General features: G+C 48.6%; 1 protein-coding gene across 1 annotated transcript in view; it reads left to right on the forward strand.

Moving 5' to 3' along the window:
- Positions 1 to 3649: 3649 nt before the first annotated feature.
- Positions 3650 to 18680, forward strand: part of GATAD2B (GATA zinc finger domain containing 2B) — an 82187-nt gene continuing 67156 nt past the window's right edge. Inside the window, exon 1 of the mRNA XM_055138070.1 lies at positions 3650 to 3801. The gene's annotated coding sequence lies outside the window, so the exon portion shown is untranslated. The remainder of the gene's footprint in view (positions 3802 to 18680) is intronic.

Here is an 18680-nt window from a genome sequence, read left to right on the forward strand (position 1 = left end):
TTCTAACAGAGCTGTAAAACCAACTACCAGAGGGAATTAGCCACCCAAACAGAAACACCTTGGGAAAGGAAGGCAGGAGTGCCAGAAGGGACTCTGTGGGAATTTGGGGGATGGAGGTCAGTGCTGGAGAGTGGTGCTGCTGAGTTCTGGGCCCTTTGGGCCAGAAGACCCTTCCATTGTGTCCTGAGCACAGAAGACCCCTTTCCTAGGGGCCCATGTTACTGTGCAGGAGGGAAATAACTCAGGACATCCTGCAGCTCAGGATACCTCAGGACATATGACCGGGGCAAGGAGCCACCTTCTGAGGGGAATCTTCATGGCACGAAGGTTCCAGTAGATTCTTATCTTCTATGTCATTCCTTAGGATGTTGCGTGAGGGAACACTTGCCTTCCTGATTTTTTTGGGGGGGTCACACCTGGCTGTGCACGGGGATTATTCCTGACCTTGTGCTCAGGGACCACTTGGGAGACCATATATGCAGCAGGGATGGAACCTGGGTCAGCCACATTCAAGACAAGCGCCTTCGTCCTATACTATCTCCCCAGCCCTCCTTCCTGTATGCTTATATTTCTGTTGAAGGCAGTGTGTCTACCCCGCACTAGAGACAGCACAAAGCTGCAGCCATTGCCTGAACTGTCGGAAGAGGAAGAATTTTAGGGCTCAGTTCCTGCCTCAGTATAGCATACAATCAACTTTCTTGGGCACCTCCCCCCCTTTCCGACTCACAAGCACTAACAATAGGTGGGTGGAGTCACAGAATTCTTGAACTACAGGAATATCTGGGAATCCCAATTTCAAAGTATGCACCATGACCTCTGACATCAGATTGGTGCCCTACAGAGCTGTATTTGGAGAATATGACCCTGGTCCTGTTTGTTTTCCTAGGCCTGAGAGTGTACAGGCTTGAGTAATGTAAGCTTTAATTCGATTTAGCTTATTTATTTAGAGTGGGTTTGTTTTGGTCACACCCAGTGAGCTTCAGGGGTTACTTGAGCTCTGTGTTCCCTCCTGGCAGCGTCTGGAGTCATGTGGTGCTGGGGGTCAACTCTAAACCTCCTGCGTGCAAAGCATACGGTGCAGCTTTGTGCTGTGTCTCCAGTCGAGAGCAGAAGAAATTCTTATTTAGTGTCACACCTAGTGATGCTCAGTGCATACTTCTGGCTCTGTGCTCAGGGATCAGTCCTGGTGGGGCCTAGGGAACAGTATGCAGTGACAGGGACCAAACCCTGTCAATTGCAGTGACAGGGACCAAATTTATTATACCTCAGGGGCCAGAGGCAGTATGGTGGATAAGGTGCTTATCTTGTGCATCATACTACCTCTGGCCCCTGGGGTATAATAAATTTGAGTTAATTAATTAATTTATTTATTTTAGCTTCTATGGGTCACACCCAGCAATGCTCAGGGGTTACTCCTGGCTCTGCACTCAGGAATTCCTCCTGGCGGTGCTCGAGGAACCATATGGGATGCTGGGAATCGAACCCGGGTTAGCCGTGTGCAAGGCAAACGCTCTACCCACTGTGCTATCACTCCAGTCCTAATTCATTTATCCTTTAAAATTTTATTTGGGGGCTAGAGCAGGTAGAGTGTTTTCCTTGCATGGGGTAGAACTGGATTTGATCCCTGGCACTCCATATGATCCCTTAAGCACTGTCAGGAGTGATCCCTGAGCACAGAGCCAGGTGTAAGCAGGGGACCATATGGGATGCCAGGGATCCAACCTGCGTCAGCTGTGTGCAAGGCAAGCGACCTACCTCCTGTACTAACTTTCCAGCACACAGATCATTTACACTTGAAGTGTAGCTAGAACAAAATAAAAGCAATTTCCTTCTTTGCTTTTGCATCTGGAGGTACTCAGGGGTCACTGCTGTTGGGGTTCTGAGGACCCTATGTGATGCCAGAGACGGAATAGGATACATGTTGGCCTGCAAGGTGGGACAGCCTTACCCACTATCCTATCTCTCATCCCAGATTTTTAAAATTCTTTTACCCATGTAAATAACTGGGACATGTCTCAGGGGTGTGAGTGTGTGTATGCGCATATGCATTAGGGTCTACCTATGACTTTATATGGTCATGTCCTTCATTAGTTTCACTTCTTACCCCCCCCTTGGACCACACCCAGCAGTGATCAGGGCTTACTCCTATCTCTATGTTCAGGGACCACTCCTGGTAACAATCTGGAACCCTATCCAGGTGCTCAAGATCACCCCTCTCCCCCATCTCTCTATTCCTCTAGTATCATTTCTAAACCATCTAGAAAACGTGTTCTCGTTCTCAGTTGTTTCTTGTCGCAAACCATCTCTCAGTTCACGGATGAGCTATGAGGCCCTGGATAGGTCGCCTATCCTCGCTGGGTAGGCTTCTTCACCTACTTGGGCTCGCCTTTCACACACTACCTCCTCCTCTTGCTTGGACCTACCATCCTTCTCCCCCTTATCGGTAAAATGGGGCCAAACGCACTCCACGCTACAGTAAGCAGCGAGCTGCCCCGGGTTGAGTCCAAGCATGAAACGAACCAGCGTCTTTGCAACGCAGAGCCTGGCGCAACCTCACCGGGCCACTGGTCCCAACCCCCCAGCAGGGGCTTCCTGCCAAGTGCAGGGGGCAGGTGGGCGAGCAGGGGATGCTGGGCGGGGCTGCACGATCAGAGATGCCAGAGGGGAGTAAGCGGGCGGGCAGGGGGCGCTGGGCCAGGTGCACGGTCCGAGGTACCTAGGTGGGAGTCGGTGGGCGAGCAGGGGGCGCTGGGCGGGGTATACAGTCCGAGGTGTCTGCGGGGAGGGAGTGGGCGAGCACGAGGCTGGGCAGGGATGGGTGCCCGTTTCCCGGGCTGTGAGCCCAGCCGGACTAGCAACGCCCAAGACACGACGCCGCGGGGGCTCTGACCGCCGTGGTCCCACAGCCTTTCGACCCGCCGCCTTCGGTACGGCTCCCGTGCTGTCGCGGTCTAAGTCACGACAGCACCACGCCGAGCCACGCAAAGCTCCTCAGGCCTTTTGACAAGCGGGGACGGGCCACGCCCCAAAGACGCGGCCGGGCCCAGGCGCTCGAAACTATGAGTTCTATCGCGAAATTCCTGCATTCTGTCGCGAGGACCCAGCGCCCCACGCTGAGCCCCACGCCGCTCGCCATTCTCCATCTTTAGAATTGGAAGAATGAGAGAGGACCAAAGGGGAATCCCGGCTTGCGGGTACTGGGGTACGGCGGCTGCCTGGGGACCAAAACGTCTCTAAGGTAAAGTTGCAGCCTGAAGCGATTTTTTGACCCCCGACACTTAATGGGCTGCTGAGGACCCGGATGTGTCTGGGGCTGGCCGAGGTACCCATTAACGCGCCCCCGCTAGACCATCCCCCTCCTCCGTTTGGGATTAGGCCTTACAAACGCCAATCATCACTTATCCAGCCACTCAATTTTCAAGGGTGGGGTGTAGTCCCTGTACCCAATTCCTTATTGGTAAGGCCGGGAAGAAGAGGGCGGGGAAGCCGGCTCAGGTCGCCCAATGGGCGTCGTGGCGTGTGGGGAAGGCGGAGCCCAGGCGCTTGGCAGCTGCCCAATCAGCGTCCTTGTTTGTGTGGTGCCGCCGCCGGTGCAGCCGCCGCCGCCGCCGCTGCCCCCGTCTGTACCGCAGTGTCTGCTCCGCCCGCCCGCCCCGGTCCGGCCCGCCCCCCTCCCCCACCCCCGCCCCCGGTCCAGTCAGTGGGGTCCGGAGCCCACTGTGCCGTCGCCTCTTCCTTTTTCGACGCCTCCGCCGCCGCCTGAGGAGGCGAGCTAGCCGGGAGTTGCACCGCCACCGCCAGGTGAGGAGCTTTGGCCTAGGCCCGCCTGGCCGCCCGCCCGCCCGGGGGCGGTGAGGAGCGAGGGAGGGAAGGAGGCCGGGCGGCGGCGGCGGCGGCGGCTCGGTGGGGGAAGGGAAAGGTGGAGGGGCGGGGGGAGGGGAAGCGCCGCGAGCCGACGCCCGCCCGCGCGCCCCCGCCTGGCGTCCCCTCCCCCACCCGGCCCCGCGCGCCCCCGCCTCGCGCTCCCCCTTCACCTCGTCCCCTCCCCCCGCGCGCGCGCGCCCCGGGCTTTCACTTCGGCCTCGCGCGCCCCGGCGCGTGTCCCTTCATTCCTCCTCCTCTTACTCTTGGCGCTCCTTGGCGCCCCGTTTCCCCGCCATCCCCGCTTCGCTTCTGCCTCATGCCCGCCATGCTCCCCTCCCGCGCGCCCCCCCACTCTCCGCCCCCGGCGGTGCCCTCAGGGTGCGGGGGCCGCTCTCCGCCGCGGCCCGGGGCTCGCGGGCGGCCGGCGCGAGCGGGGCTCGTTCCGGACCGGAGCTCCCGGAGGTTCGGGGACAGACGGACCGGGAGCGCCGAAGCGTCTCCTTTATTCCTCCGTCCCCGGGCTCGGCGTTTCCTGCGCGGCGCCCGTCCTCAGTCGCCACGAAAGCATCCTCGGCCTTGCACCCCGGCTCGGGGCCCGAGGGCTGCGGGAGCGGGAACTCGGCCTCCCGCACCGGATCGGACCTGGTACTCTCTCCTCCCACGCTCTGGAGCAGTCTTTGCCGCGCCTGGCCGGGGCTGTGTGCGGTGCCTAGGCTGTGTACACTACTTGGGGCTGTGTGCCTGTGTGCGGTGCCCGATCCTCGTCCAGGCTCTGTTCGTTGTCCGGCCTGGGACATTGCCGTCGCCCCCCCATCCAACTCCCCCCCTGCTGAAAGTTCGGCAGCGTCTTGGGCCCCGCCCCAGCCTGAACTTCCCTACCCGCACCGCCGCTTAGCCCAGAGCTGCCCGAGGTGGGGATGGAGGTCCTGGCGCTGGGTGGGTGGTGGGCAACGTTCCCCAGGCCCTTCTTCGCTGTCACCCCGCAGGAGCAAGCGGCTTCAGTTTGCTCCTTGCTTGGAGTACTTGTTGGGAGGGATTTGGTGTGGGGGTGAGGGGCTGGGCAGAACTTCATGTAAAGTCGAAGAGCAGTGCTCTCAGGTCCCGCAGTAGAGAGATTTGGACTTGCAGCACCTGTAGTGAAAGCAAGCAAACAACAACAAAAAAAATGGACTTTTGAGTTTTTGAAATGTTTCTCTTCTAAAAATTTGTATTTGCAATAGATCATGCTGGCATGTGATACAAAATGGGAAGAAATCTTTCTCCTCCTCTCAGTTCTCTAACCATTAGTGTGGCTCCAGTGTTTAGGACTTTGGTGTGTGGGGGGTGGTTGTGCTGGGCACTGTATTCCCAGATCCTCACATGCCTGAAGGACCACATCGCTGCACAGTGCAGAGGGTCTTGGTAGCAGTGGGGTGTCTGTATGTTGTTGGAGATGAATCTGTTTGAGAGTTTAGTGCTGACTTTATTGGTCTTTTTTGATACACCCACCTAAACTCTTTCTTGTAGTCTGATAAGCACCTGGATTTTTATTTTTGGTGTTGGACCAGTCTTGATCAAATATTGTCTGGAATTGCATTTCTATTGGTCTTTGGTTGAAACACTCTAGGCAGTACTCAGTGTATTTTGAGGGAAGGCCTGTATCTTTTGGAAATAATGCTTTGTTTTTTGTTTGTTTCTTGGCGGTAGCCAGTTTGCTTGGAAATGGATTGGAGTAAGTGTAGACTTGGACTTTTTAAGCAGATAGGTTGCGGAAATAATTTGTTTTTTTTGAGGGCGCCACCCCTGGTGGTGCACAGGTCTTACTCCTGGTTTAGGAATCACTTCTAGAGGGCTCAACCATATGTGGTTCCAGGATCAAATCCGGGTTGGCTGCATGCAAAGCATGCCCTACTCTCTGTACTGTCCCTCTGGCCCATAAATAGTTAATGGATCTACTGCTCTGGCTGCTAGGGTAGTCTTGTGTTTTTAGAGGAATAGACTTCTTAGTCTCTTGGTAGTGATGTCATCATGTTAAGGAATGAAGTACATAGATATTAATCAGCAGGAATGGGAAGGTTAGATTTGTAGGCCAGATGACCCAGTTTGAGAAGAAATGAGGCTTATAGATTGTCTTGGTTTGTTTTGGGGCCACACCAGTTTTGCTTTAGGGGCTACTTCTGCAGCAGTATTGGGGGATCATGTGCTGGGTCAAACCTGGGGCTTCTGAATGCAAAGCTTGTTCTCCAGACCTTTGACATCTCTGTGGCATGTTTCTTATTTGATAATATTTTGGTTAAATGACAATGATAGCAACTTCTTTTTTGTTTGGTTGTTTGTTGAGTTTTGGTCCACATCTGGCTCTTGTACTCAGGAATCACTCCTGGCGGTGCTTTGGGGACCATATGGGATGCTGAGAATCAAACCCAGATTGGCAGCATGCAAGGTTAGCACTCTACTGTACTTTTGCTCCAGTCCAGCATCTTTTTTATTTTTGGGCTACACCTGTCTATGCTCAGTGCATACTCTTGGCTCTGTGCTCAAGAATCACTCCTGGCAGGGCTTAGGGTACTATGCATTGCTAGAGATTGAACCCCGATCTGTAGCATGCAAGACAAGTGCCTTCCTCACTGTTTATCTCTCCAGCCCCAGCATCCATCTTTATGACACTGTGGTTTGCCCACACTGTGTGTGATGTCTGATAACTTCCTGTTGAGAAGCAGTTTGGGATAGGATCTAAAAAGAAGCTGCATTCACATATTTGTCAAGGAACAGTGTTGCCCAGGTTCTCTGATCAACTTTTCAAGTCTGTATTCTAGCAGTAACTTTTAGTGCAGAGTTAAATATAAGGCCACAGGGTACTACTGGGAGAGGAAGATAAGAGGAACTTGTTCAAAACCTTAAAGTCTTAAAGTACATTTAGAAGCCTGTGTTTGTACATGAACACATAGTTCCATTCCCCCTTATTATTTTTTGCTGACTGCATCAGGTCAGACCTCCAGGTTATAGAGCAGCAGTGTGGAAGAAGACTGTAATGATATCCTAAATAGTGCTGGGACCTCTGGATTGTTTTTTTTTTTGAAACTTTTTTTTTTTAAATTTTGTGCCACACCCACTATTGCTCAGAGTTTACTCCTGGTTCTGCTTTCAGGGATCACTCTTGGAGGTGCCCAGAGGACCATGGGGCAGGGGTGCTGGCGATCGAACCCTGGTAGATCACTTGACAAATTGCAAGACAAATGCTCTACCCACTACTCTAGCCCTCTGGCTTCATTTTATCTTTAAGCAATAATTTGTATGTAATCCAGACTTAACTGTTACAGTTTACTGATTCTTTGTCCTTACCTACTTACATCAAGCTGGAGGTGTATGTGCTGGGAAACAACAGTATGTGCTGTCCTAATTTCTAGAGGCTGGAGAATATTCCATGCTAGTCATCCCATTGGGAGTCATATTGACAAAGTAGCCCCTCTGCACTTAACTCAGAATCTGTTTGTGTTGTTTGGCTCATTGAGAAAAACCAAACCAGCTTTGGTTGATTAAAACAGCTGCTGGAGAAATCATAAGATTTGAGCTGTAACAGGTATCTAGGGACTTTCTTTTCCACACCCTTTTCAGTACTTAAAACTCTGCATCATTGTTTCTTTTTTTTTTTTTTTTTTTGCTTTTTGGGTCACACCTGGCGATGCACAGGGGTTACTCCTGGCTCTGCACTCAGGAATTACCCCTGGCCGTGCTCAGGGGACCATATGGGATGCTGGGATTTGAACCCGGGTCGGCCGCGTGCAAGGCAAACACCCTACCCGCTGTGCTATCTCTCCAGCCCCTGCATCATTGTTTCTTAGGACACAACAGCCAGGCTCTTTCTAAGGCAGTTTGGAAGGGGGGGTGAAATACAAAAAAGACATACACCCCAGATGTCTACCCCCAGGTTCGGGAAAAGTCCAACTTCTCAGATAGTGCCATACAAAGTTGCAGTTCTACATTGCTAAGCCTGAGAAAGGATACATAAGGAAGTTCAATTTTTGTTGAAAAGGATTGACATGGTATTCTGGGGGAGGGGAGGCTTCTGTTAGCCAATGTTTTGGTTTTTTTTGGGGGGGGGCACAGCTGGCAGTGCTCAGGGTTTACTTCAGACTCTGTGCACAGGAATCACTCCTGGCAGGCTCAGGGGACCTTATTGGGTGCCAGGAATCGAACCTGAGTTGGAAGGCAAGCACCCTACGTGCTCTACTGTTGCTCCCGGCCCCACCCATGTTGTTTGTTTAGCCTCAGTAATTTCTGTGAAACATTTTCTAAATGTAATAAAAATTACATTTTGTAATTATTGTAATGGGAATTTTGTTGATTCCAGAGTCGTGAAGCTTAGAGTCTTCTATCTTCATGAGTAATAATGAAAGCCTCTGAAGAGTAGATCTGAGGAAATGCTCCTTAGTCATGGTCCATCTTTGATCTTTTTTCTTAAGGATATATGAAATATTCCTATATAACTTTAGTTCATCTGCCAGGAAAGAAGTGACTGAGGGTCATTTAGGGTTTATCCTATGTGCTGTGTCTCTTAGGTTATTCTTTCCCAGAGTGGGCAGTACTACCCTTCTGGGGGTACTGTAGTGCACTGGTACAATTTAGAGGACTAATAGTTAATTCACTGGTACAGTTGAAGTAGTTGCTTTCTGTTTGCTCCACCAGGTGTGATTCCTGATCGTGGAGCTGGAAGTAAGCCCTGAGTACCTCTAGGTTTAGCCCAAACTTCCACCTGTCCTCCCACACCCCCTCCAAATAAAAAGATTAGAGAATTCCGAGGAAGACTCCAAACATTTCCAACTTAACATCAAAAAGAGGTTCCCAAATTCACCACTCCTCCCGAAGGGGTCGGAGTGATGGTACAGTGGGCAAGGTGCTTGCCTTGTAGGCAGTTGACCTGGGTTTGATCTCTGGCATTCCATATGGTCCCCCCCCCAGCCCTGTTAGAAATAACCCTGATGGCAGAGCCAGGAGTAAGCCTTGAGTACCACTGTGTGTGATCCCCAAACAAACAAATTTCCTCCCTCCCCGTCAGGGAAAAAAGAAAAATCAGATGGTGCCCCCTAGCCTGGGATTGAACCTGGGTAGCCTTCATGCAAGGCAATTGCCCTTCCTGCTATACTATCTCTCTGGGCTGAGAATTCTCTAAATTTAGGGTCCAGAGAGATAATACAGAGATATTACATGTGTTTACCTTGCACATGGCCAACCCCGGTTCAACCCCCATCACCCCATATGTTGCCCTATGGCCTCTCAGGCTGGGAGTGATCCCTAAGCACTCAGGGTGTTTGTTTGGGGTGCTCTTAATTTTTACCATTACCTTAAATTGCCATCAACTGGCAAGAAACTAGCGTTTGGGGTTATGGTACTAAAAGCAACAGAACAACAACAGCAAAAAAAAAAAAAAAACAGTTTTATTCTGAGATTCAAAATGGTCAAATCCCCAGGCCTCAAAGCATGATAGTAATTGCAGAAACCACTTTGATAATAAGTGAATGTAGTGTTACAATTCTAAGGGGTAGACTCTTCAGGAAGATAGTAATGCTTTAATAAAGGAGCTACTTTAATTGTTTTGCTTTTCACATATGCCTGGTAAGCATTTAAAAAAAAGTAATTCATTTGGGCCGGAGAGTTCAGGGTAGGGGTTTTGCAAAGCACAACTTGAACACACTTGGGTTCAATCCCCAGCACCTTGTAGAGTCACTGGAACCCCGCCAGGCATTATCACTGAGTGTAGAGCTAGGAGTAAGCTCTGAGAACTGAAGGACTCAAAAATAATTAAACATTCAGGTTATTGTTGCTTGACCTGAAAATCATGCTTTAAATACCCTGTTCCTGGACTGGGGAAGATGGTACAGCAGGCAGGAGCCCTGTATGTGCTCAACCTGCGTACTATAGCCTGACATCCTAAATCACCCCCTTAGTAAATCAGTAGTGACTCCTGAGTACAGATACAGCAGTATGCCGTAAGCAGCATGGTGTGGCGCATAAACAAAACCACCACCAAAACCCTCTACCTGGGCTGGAGCGATAGCACAGCAGGTAGGGTGTTTGCCTTGCACGCGGCCAACCCTGGTTCGATTCCCAGCATCTCATATGGTTCCCCGAGCACTGCCAGGAATAATTCCTGAGTGCAGAGCCAGGAGTAACCCCTGTGTATCGCCAGGTGTGACCCAAAAAGCAAAACAAAACAAAACATAAAACAAAATAAAACAAACAAAAAAAACCCCTCTACTGGTCAAAGCTTTCTGGATCTTGACTCATTTGGGTTTGGGGATGGAAGTAAGAAATGGAATTTTTTTTTTCCCCTTCTTTTTGGGTCACACCCAGCATTGCACAGCGGTTACTACTGGCTCATGCATTCAGGAATCACTTCTGGCGGTGCTTAGGAGACCATATGGGATACTGGGAATAGAACCCGGGTCGGCCACGTGCAAGGCAAACTCCCTACCTGCTGTGCTTTGGCTCCAGCCCCTACAAGGCAAGTTCTTTACCTCTGGATTGCATCTAGTTATGATTTTGAGGGATCTAGAAATACTAACTGGGGGCCAGAGGGATAATACAGGGGTTAAAGTTTTTGCCTTGCATTCTACAGACCCCAGTTCAATACTCAGTACTCCATGGTTGAGGTGGGGATCACACACTTAAGTTGTGCTTGTGTGCACTTTTGGTTACACTGCTCACCTGGAGGGTACACATTTGATTGCAGTATAAAATTTCACTGGGGCTCTAACTGGTGCCAGGGATTACAGCTACTGGGGTTGAATTTGCAGCCTCATGCCTGGGAGCTATTGTATTTTTTTTTTTTTTTTTTTTGCTTTTCGGGTCACACCTGGCAATGTACAGGGGTCACTCCTGGCTGTACACTCAGGAATTATTCCTGGCGGTGCTCAGGGGACCATATGGGATGCTGGGAATCGAACCCGGGTTGGCCTCATGCAAGGCAAACTCCATACCCGCTGTGCTATTGCTCCAGCCCCCCCCCCTTTTTTTTTTTTTTTGAGGAAGAGCCATATCCACAGGCAGTCAAGACCTACCTCTGAATCTGGTGCGCAAGGGCTTACTCATGGCCTTGCTGGAGTTAGTCAGTGGTGGAGACTGCTTGTGGTGCTGGGAGTCAAACTGGTATTGGCCATGTGCAAGGCAACCATGTTAATCCTTGTAGTATCTCCCCAGCTCTTAAAACTTTTGTTTGTTTATTTTTATTTTGGGGCCATACCTAGTGATACTTAGGGGTTACTCCTGTCTCTGCACTCAAGAATTACACTTAGTGGGCTTGGGAGACCATATGTGATGCCAGGAACTGGACACCTTAACAGCTGTACTCTCTCCAGCTCTGGTAGTCACATATATTAAAAAAAAAGTTCTGGGGGCCGGAGCGATAGCACAGCGGGTAGGGCGTTTGCCTTGCACGTGGCCGACCCGGGTTCGATCCCCAGCATCCCATATGGTCCCAAGCACCGCCAGGAGTAGTGCAAAGCCAGGAGTAACCCCTGAGCATCGCTGGGTGTGACCCAAAAAGCAAAAAAAAAAAAAAAAACAACAGTTCTTTTTTTAAAAAAAATTTAATTGAATTACCATGAATTACAGAGTTATAACATTATTCATGATTGAGTTTCAGGTGTACAGTGTTTTCAGGTGTACTGTTCCAACACATAACCCTTCATCAGTGTCCACTTCCCTACACCAATGATAGTCATATATATCAACATGTCTTCCCTAAACATCAGTCACTTCTTTCTAGTTTACTGTGTAGACATATCCACCTCTTTTTTTTTTTTTCTGGTTTTTGGGTCACACCCGGCGATGCACATGGGTTACTCCTGGCTCATGCACTCAGGAATTACTCCTGGCAGTGCTCGGGGGACCATATGGGATGCTGGGATTCAGACCCGGTTTGGCCACGTGTGTGCAAGACAAACGCCCTACCCGCTGTGCTATTGCTCCAGCCCCATAGCCACCTCTATATTTAAGTGGTACTTTAAGCTCAATATTTTTGTCGTTTATTTTCCTTTTATAGTTAATTGAGTCACCTAAGCCAGAAATGTGAGTGTCATTGTTAAGTCTCACCTCTGTGCTCTCTCCAGCCTCAGGCCTACAACTCTTACTTGGAATAATGCAATAATCTCTTAAATGATCTCTCTCTGTTTTTTGAGGGGTTGGGGTTTGGGCCATACTCAGCTGCTCAGGGATCTCTCCTAGTGGTGCTGAGCATCAAAATCAGGTCTACTATTGCATGAAAGGCAAGCTGTACTGTCTTTCTTGCCAATGATACATTTTTATTTTTATTAACTATATTTTTCAATACCAGGGATCTTACCCAGGGCCTCACTCATGCAAGGCAGGGTTTCTGTCACAGAGCCACTTCCTTGGGCAGAATTTAATTTGTTTGTGCACTAAGTACTTTTGTATTGTTTTGCTTTTTTTGAGCGGGGACCCCAACCCCCTTCCCTGGCAGTACTCTGGGTTTACTCCTCTTTGTGCTAAGGAATCACTACTCCTGCCTGGGCTCGAAGGCCATAAAAGGTGCTAGGGATTTGCAAGACAAGTGCCCTACCCGCTGCACTATCTCCAGCTCAGAACTCTATATTTTTTGAGGGGCATTCTCTTGTCAAGTCTGGTTGGTAGCTTACCAGGCTCACCTTCTGCCTTGCTTGGGAAGCTGTGTATTGCCAGAGATTGAACCAAGAGACCTGTACACAGCAGGCATGTGCTATAGTTTGTTGTATTATCTTCCTAGCCTTCTCTATGCCTTCATTAAAGTATATATATATTATGTATATTATATATATGTGTGTGTGTGTATATATATTTGGTTTGGGGGTTATACCCAGCAGTATTCTTCAGGGATCATTCCTTGGCGGGGCTTGGGGGAACCCTTGGTGAGGTGTTAGGGATAGAACCTGGGTTGGCCGCATGCAAGGCAAGCGTCCTACCTGATATACTCTCTCTCCAGCTCCTCTGCTTTTAGATTTACTCTCTTTTTTCTAACTACATTTCTTTAGTATTTGGGCTGCATATGGGAGTGCTTGGGGGGACTTGTCCTGGCTCTATGCTCAAGAGGCCTGCTCCTGGTGGTGCTCAGGGAACCATGCAGTGCTGGAAATTGAACCTGAGCTTCTTGCATGCAAAACATGGGCTCCAATTCATTGAGCTGTCTCCTCAGTCCAGATTTGTTCCCTTTTAAATTCTATTACACTGTCCTCAGACTCTTGTAACACAATATTCTCCTTGGGGCCAGAGTGATGGTACAGTGGGTAGGGAGTTTGCCTTACACATGTCTACTGGACCCAGCATCCCATATGGTCCCCTGCACACCACCAGGAGTAATTTCTGAGTGCAGAGCCAGGAGTGACCAGCTGACCCCCCCAAAAAAAACCCAAAATATTCTTCTTCCCCTTCTTAAAAGTCATTAATAGTTTTCAGTCCTTTAAAGGCATATTTAAAGGACTGAAATAATAAAGGTATATTTAAAGGACTGCATAGTATCAAAGCCCTTTACAATAATTACCTTTACCTTCTATCCATTCTTATTTTTCTTCCTTTTTTTTTTTTGTTTTGTTTTTGGGTCACACCTGGCAATACACAGGGGTTACTCCTGGCTCTTCACTCAGGAATTGCCCCTGGCGGTGCTCAGGGAATCATATGGGATGCTGGGATTAGAACCCGCGTAGACCGCGTGCAAGGCAAACGCCCTACCCGCTGTGCTATCGATCCAGCCCCCCTCTTCCTTCATTTTTATACTTGAGCAGATAATAGTTCTTTGAGTTCTCAGCTCTACTACCAAAAGCCTTTCTTAATTTGTCTTAAGAGAATTAGATCTGCTTTTTCCTTTGATCTCTAGTTTATAGACATTGCTCCCCCCACCCCTCCGTGGTCTATATTCTGAAAGAAGGATTTTTTTTTTTTTTTTTTTTTTGCTTTTTGGGTCACACCTGGCGATGCACAGGGGTTACTCCTGGCTCTGCACTCAGGAATTACCCCTGGCCGTGCTCAGGGGACCATATGGGATGCTGGGATTTGAACCTGGGTCGGCCGCGTGCAAGGCAAACGCCCTACCCGCTGTGCTATCTCTCCAGCCCCAGGATTTTTTTTTTTTTAACTATTGTGTTTCTGCTGCCCAAAGTGATTACTGTCGCTAAGAAGGGTCCTGGGCACTCAAAAGGCTAGTATTTCTGCTTTGCCTGAGGGAGGCCTGAGTCCATTCCCTAGCATTTCTGGCTGTCACCCAGCACAAAACAAAATGGACCTGGGAAGTAGCTCACTTTGAGGTGTGCAAGAACCCCTGTTTAGATACCAATACTGTTGAATGTGGCCTTAATGTAGTCCCCGTGCTCGGTTGGCCAACTAATGCCGGGATTGTCAGGATTCCCTGACAGGGCACTGCATGGGGAATGAAACCCGGGTGAGCTGTGTGTGCAAGGCAAACATCTTCCCTGATGTACTATCTTTCCAGCCCCTGTTCATTTGGTTTTAGTTTTGGTTCACATCTGGTGGTTCTTGGGGACTACCTGTACTCAAGGGTTGCTCCCTTTTGGGAGTGTTTGGGAAGACCAGGTTGTGCCAGGGGATCAAACCTCAGCCTCCTCCTTTTTCAGTTCTTAGAGTCATTCTGAGGAGATACTGCAAATCTTTTTACAGATGAAAAAACTAGTTCCCAGGAAGGTTGTCATTTTGCTAGACTATCAACAGATGATAAAAAGGTGAGTCAATATTACTTTCAACTCATCATCGCAGTCCTCAAAATTTGATCTCACCATCTTCACCTTTCTGCAAAATTTCTTTTAAAGAGGGTCTTTGGTTTGATCTTCTCCTTGAGCCTTTTTTTTTTTTGCTTTTTTTGGGGTCACACCCGGCAATGCACAGGGGTTACTCCTGGCTCTTCACTCAGGAATTACCCCTGGAGGTGCATGGGGGACCATATGGGAATATGGGATGCTGGGAATAGAACCTGGGTTGGCATCATGCAAGGCAAACGCCTTACCCACTGTGCTATTGCTCCAGCCCTCGAGCATTTATTTATTTATTTATTTATTTTTAAGTTTTTGGATCACACCATGTGATTCTCAGATTATTCCTGGCTCTGCACTCAGGAATTACTTCTAGAAGGCTTCTTGGGGGACCATAAGGGATGCTGGGGATCAAACCCAGGTTGCACACAAGCAAGGCAAGAACTCTACCTAGTGTACTGTGTCTCCAGCCCAGTCCATTGAGAATTCTAATTCAGGGGAGGGGGAAGGGGGAGATCTTTTTCTCTTTTGTTTGTATGTGCTGTTAATTGGGATCAAACCCTGGGCCTCATACATTCAAGGCAAGTGCTCTGCCATTGAGCTACATCCTGCCCCTTCTTGTAAGCTTTTTAAGCCACTGAGCCAGTTTCTGCGCCCTTTCTTTCAGGGATCCCAAGTAGAGCTATCAGTATTGCTTCATTTCATGTGGGTGGTAGCATTGGGGGGTGAACTCATGATCGCTCATGATCTTGTGCTTATTGGGTAAGCTGTTGAAGCTCCACTGCTGAGTGTGTTCCAGGCACTTTTTTGGGGTGTGCGGTGGGGGCGGCCCACACCCAGCTGTGCTCATGGGTTACTCTTGGCTTTGCACTGAGGAATTACCTGTGGTGGTGCTCAGGAGACTAGGATGTGAAGAGGGGGACCAAACCCGGGTCAGCCACGTGCAAGGCAAATACCCTACCCACTGTATTCTCTCTCTAGCCCTTCCAGGCACTTTTCACCTGGGATCATAAAAGGGGGACTGTCAAGAAAGCCTTGGCACATGTAATGGCACTTGGCCTTGAACTAATATGTGTAAGGCAGGCATGTTTACCATTGAGCTATTATTCTCAGGCCCCCTGTGTCTTTTTTGTTTCTTTTTTTTTTGTGGTTTATTAATTTTATTCATTATAAGGAAATAGTTGTTATCCATTAATATAAATAAAAATAGACTACATTAAAATTAATTACAAGAGGAACAACATAAAAATCACTGAAGTACCAGAGGGGCAGGAAGAAAATACTGATGAAGAAGCAACTGTCAACAGTATTCATTGCTGAGAAGTTTCCAGAGCTGAAGAGTACATGCACCCAAATCCAGGAGGCCCGAAGGATACCAGCTAAAATAATTTTTTTTCCCTTTTTTGAGGCCACAACTGGCTCGGTGCACAGGCATTATTCCTGGCAGGTGGTTCAGGGCACCGTATGAGGTGTTGGGGATTGAATCCTGATCAGCTGCATGCAATACAACTGCCTTACCTTCTGTATTATTTACTGCTCTACCCATCCCACCTTCACCACACTCCAGTGTCATTTTAGAAGCATAAAAATTACCTAAATGGTATTTAGCTTTGAATTGTAAACTTTTTCTTTTTTTTGCCATACCCCATGAAGCTCAGGCTCTGCACTCAGGAATTACTCTTGGTGGGGCATAGGGGAACATGTGGGATGCTGGGATCAAACCCTGGTCAGTGGTGTGAAAGATAAGCACCTTACCCTCTGCTCCCTGCAAACCTTTTAATCCTACCCCATAGTATAGGATGGGGCTTAGTGTACAACCACTCCTTCACACATACAACACAGATGCTTTACTCTAAGCTACAGTCTAGGTGCAAACTGGTTCTTATGTTTCTTTTTCTTATTTTCTTTGATGGTGCTGTGGATGACAGCATGGCTGCTAGAATTAATCAACAAAATTGCTAGGCTCATGCTCATCATATATGGGAAACCAGGGATTTTAACTCATTGCCATACATTTGCACAGTGGCTTGTCAGGAGCTGTAAACTACTCCATTTCTCCTGCCCCTGAATTGTAAATCTGCTCCTGGCTCTGTGTTTGGGGTTTGTTCCTGGAGGTGCTGAGGACGACATTCAGTATCATGGATTGAACCCAGGTCAACAGCAGTGTAAGACAGGTACCTTATTTGTAGTATCTGTCTGGCCTCTTGAAGGTGTCATCAGGGTATCATTTTAACCACTTTTCTTTCCTCTTCTTCCCCCACTTTTTTGTTTTACATTTTTTTGGTGAGGGGCATACCTCATGGTGTTCAGGGCTCCATACTCGGGATCACTCCTGGCATTGCTCAGGGGGACCATATGGGGTACAGGAGATCAAACCTGGGCTGGCCACGTGCAAGACTAGCACCTTACCCACTATACTGTTTCTCTGGGCCCCCCTTTCCTTTTGCTGTTGTGCAGTGACTGGGGGTTGTGCTTGCCAGGGTCATACATTTGGTTTGTGATTTGGTGTTCAGGAGATCATGCACTTTGGTTGCAGTTATCAGGTTTTGATAGAGCAATGCTTCCTTGATCATAGTCAGCCTGTGAGGTTGTACTGGGAATTGAACCTAGTGCTCTCAGGCCTACAGGGCGAGTACTCTACCACTGAATTTTAACACTTTGGGTGGTGTGGGTTATACCAAACCTAGTACTGCTTAGGGTCTGTCCTGTACTTAGGAATGATCCTCACTGTATATAGTGGGTTAAATTAGTAGGGTGCAAAGCAAGCTCCTTCATCCTAGTACTGTCTCTCTGGTTCTTTTTCGGTTTATTTTTATTTTTTGGACCACACCCAGCAGTGCTTAGGGAACCATATGGAATGCTGGGGATCAAACGCAGGTCAGCTGTGTCTAAGGCAAATGTCCTACCCACTATACTATCACTCTAGCTCCTCATTTTTTTTTTTTTTTTTGCTTTTTGGGTCACACCCGGCGATGCACAGGGGTTACTCCTGGCTTTGAAATCAGGAATTACTCCTGGCGGTGCTCAGGGGACCATATGGGATGCTGGGATTTGAACCCGGCTTGGCCGCGTGCAAGGCAAACGCCCTACCTGCTGTGCTATCGCTCCAGCCCCTAGCTCCTCATTTTAACACTCCTTAGTATGCCATTCAGTGGCATTAAGTATATTCACATGGTTGGGCAGGTATCATTACTATTCATCTACAAAATATTTAGTCTTCCCAAAGTTTTCTTTTTTTTTTTTTTTGTGATGAAGTGGGGTTTGACCCATATACAGTGCTCTCGGGCTACTCTTGGCTTTGTGCTAGGGGGTCACTCCCAGTGTTGCTCAGAGTACATGTGGTGCCAGGGATTGAACTGTGGTCAGCAGCTTGCAAGCAAGCTTCTAAAACTTGGTACTGTCTCTGATCTCATCATCTTCCAAACTTTAAATTCTGTGGCCATTAGAAAAATAACTTTTCGGGGCCGGAGCGATAGCACAGCGGGTAGGGCGTTTGCCTTGCACGCGGCCGACCCGGGTTCGATCCCCGGCATCCCATATGGTCCCCCAAGCACCGCCAGGAGTAATTCCTGAGTGCAAAGCCAGGAGTAACCCCTGAGCATCGCTGGGTGTGACCCAAAAAAAAAAAAAAAAAAGCAAAAAAAAAAAAAAAGAAAAATAACTTTTCATATTCCTCCCTGCAATCCCTGGCAACCATCATTCTTATGTTTTTGTTTGCTTGTATCTAGGCCATATCCAGTGATACTCAGGGGTAACTCCTGGCTCTGCACTCAGGAATTACTCCTGGCGGTGCTTAGGTGACCATATAGGACATCAGGGATCGAATCCAGGTTGACTGCATGTCGAGACAATAGCCCTACCCAATGTACTATCTCTCTGACCCCCACCATTCTGTTTTCTGTTTATGTGTATTTGACTACTCTAGGTTATAATTCTACCAATCCAAGTGGCACCACAAACTATCTTCTTTATATATGTATATATATATATAATTTTTTATCTTTATTTTTTGCTTTTTGGATCTCACCTGGAGATGCACAGGGGTTACTCCTGGCTCTACACTTAGGAATTACTCCTGGCAGTGCT

This window comes from Sorex araneus, chromosome 5 (genome assembly GCF_027595985.1).
Source record: "Sorex araneus isolate mSorAra2 chromosome 5, mSorAra2.pri, whole genome shotgun sequence".
NCBI lineage: Eukaryota > Metazoa > Chordata > Mammalia > Eulipotyphla > Soricidae > Sorex > Sorex araneus.